We start from the raw sequence: 7,601 nt of genomic DNA on the forward strand, positions 1-7,601 counted from the left end.
AGTGCATACGGTAAGTCACAACGAAAGTCTTTTTTCGTAATTAAGCATGACTTCTGCTTCTTTTGCTTCAACTTATAATTTAATTTTTTTACTATTCTACTAGCGTATCCCCTGCCATGAAAGAATATATGTCTTGGATAAGATCGGTTTCGGTACTATGGAAACTATGAAGGTAAAAAGAGTTAACTTGAGGACCGAGCATGGTTATAGTTTTCTCGCAAAATTATACAATACAGACACCTACACCCATTTTGAATGCAAACAATGGAGAGCACTATGCAAGGCTTATGCATTTTAGCCTGATATGCTTATCACCTTTGATATTCGTCTAGAAGATGATATTATTGAAGATAATAGCGACATCTGGGTCGATGTGCAGACGCCTCCAGTTCTACCTTTATGTAAGTTTCTCAACCATATTTATGTCTTGGATATTGTTTATTCAAAAATAGTTGACAACTTCTATTGACAGCTTATTTCCATTCAAGCAAACATGTCCGGCGCTTGGTAGACATGACCAACTACTGTCCCAGGGCTGAACTAAACTGCGAGGAGACAAGTCATTATGTTTTATGGCTTGAGGATCTTCATACTGTCAAGACAAATTATTTTCCTGGACTTAGAAATGTTAGTACTCAAAACGTGCGACCAATAGTGTTCGTATTGAACTACGGTCACATCTATTTAGGAAAGATGGTAAGATTTTTACTATTTGTCCTCAGTGCATCTTTTGCATACATTGTTTTTTAAGCTAAACTTCATTGCTAAGTATGTTACTACGATGTTCTTCAACAGGGACTCCCGATGATAGTTGTGCCTCAGTGGATCAAAGCTAAAGGTCGCATGTATATGGTTAGCATACAGCCAAGACTTCCTACATTGCACATGAGTGCATTCAGGATTTCTAGAAGCGAGCAAGTCTTAATAGTCAAAGACTGGAAAAAAAATTGTGAAGGATCGCAGAAAGTACTAGGGGGCAGCAATCAGAATCGTAGCCCACAATTAGGAGACGGGTTCATCTGCATGCTTCAATATGATGAATCAGGAGCGCTCCACATGTTCTATGCTATTTTACCTGAGAGAGAGCAGTTGGAGTGAGTAGCTAGCTAGAATGAATTTCAAGAAGATGATGATGTGCTACACAATGTAGCTATGATGATTAGACAATGTTGGTGGTAATGACTAGCTATGATGATTACTAGCTACTAGTGTCGGTGGTAATTTTCCCTTACTTGCAACTCCTATGCTGAATTAGAGGCTATGTTGATGCTACTACTAATCATTGTTGGTGAAGCAAATGCATCTGAATTTCCATCCATGAATACTGCATTTGAATATTATTATTTTTAATTTCTAATTAATTAGCTATAGCGTGGAGTGGAGAAAACGGCGCTACTAGTACATATGATAGTAGTAGCATGTGTGGAGAAAGCAGCGCTACTAGTACTTAGCATATTTGTAGCGTGGGGTAGAAAATGTGTACTGCTAATATTTAGTTGTAGCGCCATAGCAGTAGCGCCGGCAGCCACGCTACTGGTATGCAAAAAGCCCATGCTACTGGTAAGATTTTTCCTAGTAGTGGAAGGGGGAAAGTAGTGGGGAAAGTTGTATCGCATGAATCTAAGACGTGGTTCAAAGAGGAAAGGAATGGGGGAAAGTAGTGGGGAAAGTTGTATAGCATAAATCTAGGACGTGGTTCAAAGAGGAAAGGAAGGGGCGAAAGTAATAGTACAGACTGGCTATCCAGCACCTACTTTGGTCGAAAAGGGAAAACAATGACAAACACAGTACGCACATCTGTAATGAACTGATCTTTTGTTTTGGGGGACAAGATTGTAGAGTTTGAGCAGGACTAGATTTGCTGCGCTCACATAGGGAAAGGTGTCTAAAGATAACAAAACTGGGACCAACACAAATATGCTCCTTGGTTGTTTGCTCTTTGTTGCAATAGACTTTGCATCACCCCAGTACATCAGTAGATGCACATGGTGCTGGTGCGTCCACTGTCCTGTGCAACTCTTTAGTTGTTGTTAATCTAAGGCCCTGTTTGGTTAAAAACTCCCTAGTCCCTACCTGCTTTGTTCCAGGGACTAAACATGGACTAGAGGTTATTAAATGACATGCTAAAAGACAATGTTACCCCTAGTAATGAACTAATAGAGACAAGGTGTGATGCGTGGCAGGGGAAACTGTTGGGAAAAGTCCCAAAAAGACTCTCCCTCGGGGTCTTCTTTCTTTAGTCCCAAATGCTCACTTTTAGTCCCTACAGGTCCCTCCTGTTTGGTTTAGATGGGACTGGAACGGAGTTTTTTTAGTCCCTACACCAAAATGTCCCTGTAAAGAAACACCCTCTAATAATGCCGCTAGAAAATTGATGCAATGCCACAGTTAAAAGCAAATTACATGTTTAACGAATTTTATTGTTAATACAATCTCTATGTTAATATTAATCAATGCCACCATTTGAGAAATGCTACAGTCTTGCTTTCTTTCTAAGGTAGATGCTTCTTTTTGTTGGCTTCTGTGTCATCCACCATTATTGACCACTAGTTGTTTCCTTTGCACCTCTGTGTAAACAGGGTTATCTACTTCACCTTGTTGCCATTGTGACCTTTTGTTGCACTGCACAAAACACTTTTGTTTTAAGAGTGTTTTGTGCAGTTCAATCAAAATGTCACACCGACAATGTTGCTTGATTGCTTGATCTTAGTGGAACTGCACAAGAGGAGATCTTACTTCCTATCCGTGTTGGCAAATTTGGTTCAGATCTTCTTCTTGTGAGTTGTTTGAATTCCGCGTCATGAGAGGTCAGTACTAGCCTTCTCTCACATGATTCTGCAGTGTGCTTTCATATGTTGTGCTACTTGTACGGTAATGTTGCTTGATTTTAGTGAACTGCACAAATGGAGACAAGACTTCCAATCTATATGTGCACCGTAATATCCCATTGAGGTAAGATAAGGATATTTCACAACTGTTGGCCTGTATTTTGCCACTTTCATCAGAAAATTAATGTCATTCTTTAGTGCTATACTTGTGCTTCCTAATTGACATGCCAAATCTTAAATTGAAGCGAAGCTTGTCTGTTATTTAACCAAGTGATGAAGGGGAAGAACAAGTGGAAGAAAAACAAAATCAACTCCCGGTGCTGTAATGAAGAACTGGAACTGTGATGACACAAGTAATGATATAGTTTTGCATCTTAATTTATTGCTATGGATGGAACGAGGAATTGTTTTGCCACTGATTTGATGCCACTCTTAATGTAATGCGTAATTATATCTACTTGTGCAAACAGGGATCTTCTTTGAAGATACCATATATTTTAGTGAAACTACACAAGAAGATGTTGGAAACATTAAACTAATCAAGGAGTATATAGTAAGCATGGTCACCACAGTAGATAGCAACAGATGGTTCCAGAGAAGTGCTTCATCTATATGCTCTACACAATAAGCCTCCTAACAAAGGTTGGTACTCGCCCACTGACTTCATCCATACGATTGAGCTTTGTCATCTCTATTGGTGTTGTGCTACTATTTAGATACTATCATGAAAAAGTGGTATTGTCCTTGAGAAGTGCTTCATCTGTGTTATTTTAAATATTTCCTTTCCTTTTTTTCGAGCAAACAGGGATGCTAGCATTTAGTTGTCCTCTTGTCTTTGCACAACAGGATCATCCTCCTCTGAAGAAGAATATGAAGTACGTGAAGTGACTAGTTCCGATTATGCCAGGATGAAGAAGCCATGTCTATCTTCTCATCAGAAGGAGCAGTTGAAGGATGGTTACATTACTCCCCACAAGACCAAACTAACTTCAGCTCAGAAGGACTGACAAATCTCCATTTTCTTGCTGTGCGCGAGTACAATGTTGTTCTAGGATTCTTTCTGGTGAGTTCAATTTTTCTAAAAGTGTGCTCTACATGGACCATGTAGGTGCCTGTTTAAACTGTCAATTCATAGTACAATTTGCTCTATACTAATCACTTCTTTTGTATTTGTGTAAACAGGGTTGCTCAGCTTGATTTCAATGGGAACTACACAAAATGTTCATGAATACGTCGAATCATTCATTTCCATCACAAGAAAGGAGGTGTCAATAAGTTCAAGGCGTTGCAACATATAAGGGCAAAATCATACAAGCTACGCGCGAATTTGGTTGCTTTTGGTGGAACTGCACAAAAAGAACAGCTGGTTTATTTAGCACGAGGTGCCATGTCAATGTCCGAACTGATGGCAAACCCTGCCCATTCCACAATCGTAGGCATTTGATATTTTGTAATGAGACAACCTTGTCAAATTTTTCTCATTGATTTTAGCAAGAAGACATGCGGTTGATATTTTCGAATGGGACGCCCTTTGCTGTCAGCAGTGTCAATCAATCTTTCTTTATTCTTTAGTTGTGAAGTAAATATTGGCTCTAACATGTGAATCGCTGAGATGCATAATCATCGATTGTTTTGAATGTTCTCTATGAATTGCCAGGCCTGTGTGTTTGATTGCAATGTACAGGAACACTAAAAAGCTGCTCAAACTCTTTGTACTCCTTATGTTCCTTTTTACTTTGCTCATTGTGAAAGTGCATACTTTTTTCTATAAGATTGGTCAAAGTAGAGATACTTTGAATGCAGACAAAACTTGTATGCAAACTAGAAAGGACCGGAGGGAGTACATGTGAAACTGCAATAAATGAGGTGATCACCCTGGGAATAATGCTAGTACGTATTGTTTTGCATGTCCATCCAATGCCAGTGATACAAGAATTCAAACTAATCGAAATCAATTCATTCATACACGGTCGGATTTCATATAAACATGTCGGATTTCATTACATTTCATACATTCTTCAACTAAAAAGGGGTGCGCTGGAGGTATAATTAATTAACCAAAGCTACCCACCTGTGTACGGCTGAGCCGAACAGAAGCTTCAGTGACTTAACTGCAGGTGTAGTTGCATAACTGACATGTGGCCTGTTGGGCCCATGTGTCAGTCAGCCAACTGCAGCAGTAGTTAAGTAGAAGCAGCGTCCTTCTCCAACATAGCTCTCCGACTCCACGTCGCCGCCAAGAAGCTAACCGGCCGTCAATGGTCTACCCACCTAGCTTGGCTTCAATCGGAGGGTAGCAGCGGTGGCCTTACTTGGACCCGAGCGACAGCAACCTACCGTGTTCTACTCTTCCTCGTTTTCTGTGTGGCGCGGCCTCGTTAGCAGCGGGACGGAGCCTCGGCGGAGCCGATGATGTCCTCTGTCTCGTTGCCGGCGGGTGGCGCCTTGGCGGAGTTGTGGAAATCCTCCCCCTCATTGCCGGCAGGGGTGGGGCCTCGGCTGAGCCGGCGACGTCCTCTGCCTCGCTGTTAGTGGGGCGGGGCCTCGGCGGAGCCAGCGGTGACCTCTGCCTCGTTGTTGGCGCCGTGGGGCCTCGGCGGAGCAGGGCCTCGTCGACCCCAGTGGAGCGGGGACTCGTCGGAGCCGGCATTGTCCTCTGCCTTGTCCTCGGTCTCGCCAAACAACGCCTCACCCGCTTCATCACCCTCTTTGTAGGCGGCGCGGCCTCCACCACCTGCATGCGGTACCGCTAGCGCTCGAGGCGCCCCTCGCGGGCGGAGCGGTACGAGTCGAGCAGCGCCTCCTGCTCTGCCCGCTCCACGACAATCTGCTCCTTCACCTGCACGTGCTCGTGGAGGAGATGGTGGTTATAGACGGCGTCGGCCTACGCCTCCCGGAACTGCTCCTCACACTTCTGCCTCACTGTGTCCATATATTAGGCACAGCCTCGCCGATGGTCATGGTGCAATGCACCGGCGAGGATGGCGCGGAGGAGTGGGTTGGTGCCAGATTGTAGACTACCATGTTCTCCATTGGGACATCGTTGTCCTCTGGCTGCCTGCCAGCCAGCCAGTCGGCAGCAATGGCTGCCATCTCCTTGTGGTCCGTCGTCCGCCTGTACCGAAGAGCGCTGGAGCACGAGGAAGCCATGGTGGGCAGTAGTGGTGTGGACATGAGAAAGGGAACGGATGCAGATGATTGCGCCTATGGCCGGCGCAGCAGTTTATATATTAATGGTGGGCGGCGGAGGGACGGACCTATGGCGCCTGAGTAGCCGCCTCAGCAACCACGTATCATTAATGTGGGCGGCAGACGGACGGACGGACGACACTTGTGTCGTTTGAAGGCGGAGCAATCGCCTGCACCGGGAAGCGGGGCGGGCGGCGCTGACCGTTTTGGGCGGAAAGCACGCGTGGGCGAGGATATGACTTTACTTGGAGAGGATGACAATGGGGACCCACTAGGGCCACAGCCTCACGTACGCAGGTGCCTCCTTATTATATAAAACTATAATTTTTTTGCTACCTCCTGGTTTCCTGACATCACGGTCCCACACCATTGTCAACCTATGTAGTCAATAAACGAGAGAATTGCACAAGAAGCGGCCGACAGCTGGGACCAAGCAGCTCGAGCAGTATTTGTGTTTTTGAGGTGTGAGCACTGCAGAGTTTTTCTTGAGCGATGTTTAGCCAAGATATTGATTTTTCTCCTCTGAACAATAACAAAAAAGTCGTTGCGGGTATTAACTGGGCGGGCTGTGGCCCGTCTAGCCCAGGCCAGATATCCAGCCAAGATATTAATTTTTTTCAAGCTGAAAATGGCTAGCCTAGCTATTCTTTTTTTAGGAATACCCAGGCATGGTCAAGTTGTTATTCTCCGCCCCGCTGGGCTGCAAATCTTTCCTAGGAGGGATGCATTAGGCTTAACAAGAAAATGAGTTTTAAGAAATAATAAATGGGATGTAATTATAAAAACTGGCCAGTAACTATAAAAAAAATGCACCAAACAAGTAATTACTTTATAAAATATTATTTTTGGATATTGAAAATTTTAATTTCATTGATTGTTGTGAGTGCAATATTTCATTGGATTTCTATGTAATATAAATTTATATTTAAATTGTATTTAATCTGACTAGAAATTTTGGGATAAAAATATTTCGGATCCCATCAAAATGTGGGAAATTTTATTGAATTCTATTTTGAACGATTGGTTGAAATGGGTTGTACTTTTAACAAACTGTAAATGGGCTGTAGTAAATTCCACTAGAATTCAAAAATGGGTTGCACATTCTTACAAATCTCAAATGGGCTATAAGTTCTCTGCCACACACTTGTGGCCTTACTAAGTTGACGCGTCCCCTAAAAAAATAGAGTTGACGCGTATGCAAGGCTTTGTCAACTTATAGTCAACACACGGTTCTAGCAGCAGTGGTCGTTGGATGTCCATCCAACGGATGCCGTGCTTCTTCTTCAATCTTGGATATTCTAGCTTCACCCGCCAAAAAAATGATTCCTCCCCCTGACATCCGGGGTGCACCATTTCGGAAGGTGACCTGTGGGCCTACTAAGTTGACGCGTACCAAGGGCTTTGTCAACTTAGTCAATAAAAACGATTCTAGCTGTAGTGACCGTACGATGTCCATCCAACAGCCGTCGTGCTTCTTCAACCTCTGGTCTTCTTGCTCCAGCTGCCCAAAGCAGCGCCGGTCCTACCGCCTGCTCATGCATTCCGTGCTCGGCTGTGCTGCCGCGGAGGCCTCACCGCCCCCTA

Source organism: Triticum dicoccoides, chromosome 2B, assembly GCF_002162155.2.
Source record: "Triticum dicoccoides isolate Atlit2015 ecotype Zavitan chromosome 2B, WEW_v2.0, whole genome shotgun sequence".
In the NCBI taxonomy this organism is placed as follows: Eukaryota; Viridiplantae; Streptophyta; class Magnoliopsida; order Poales; family Poaceae; genus Triticum; species Triticum dicoccoides.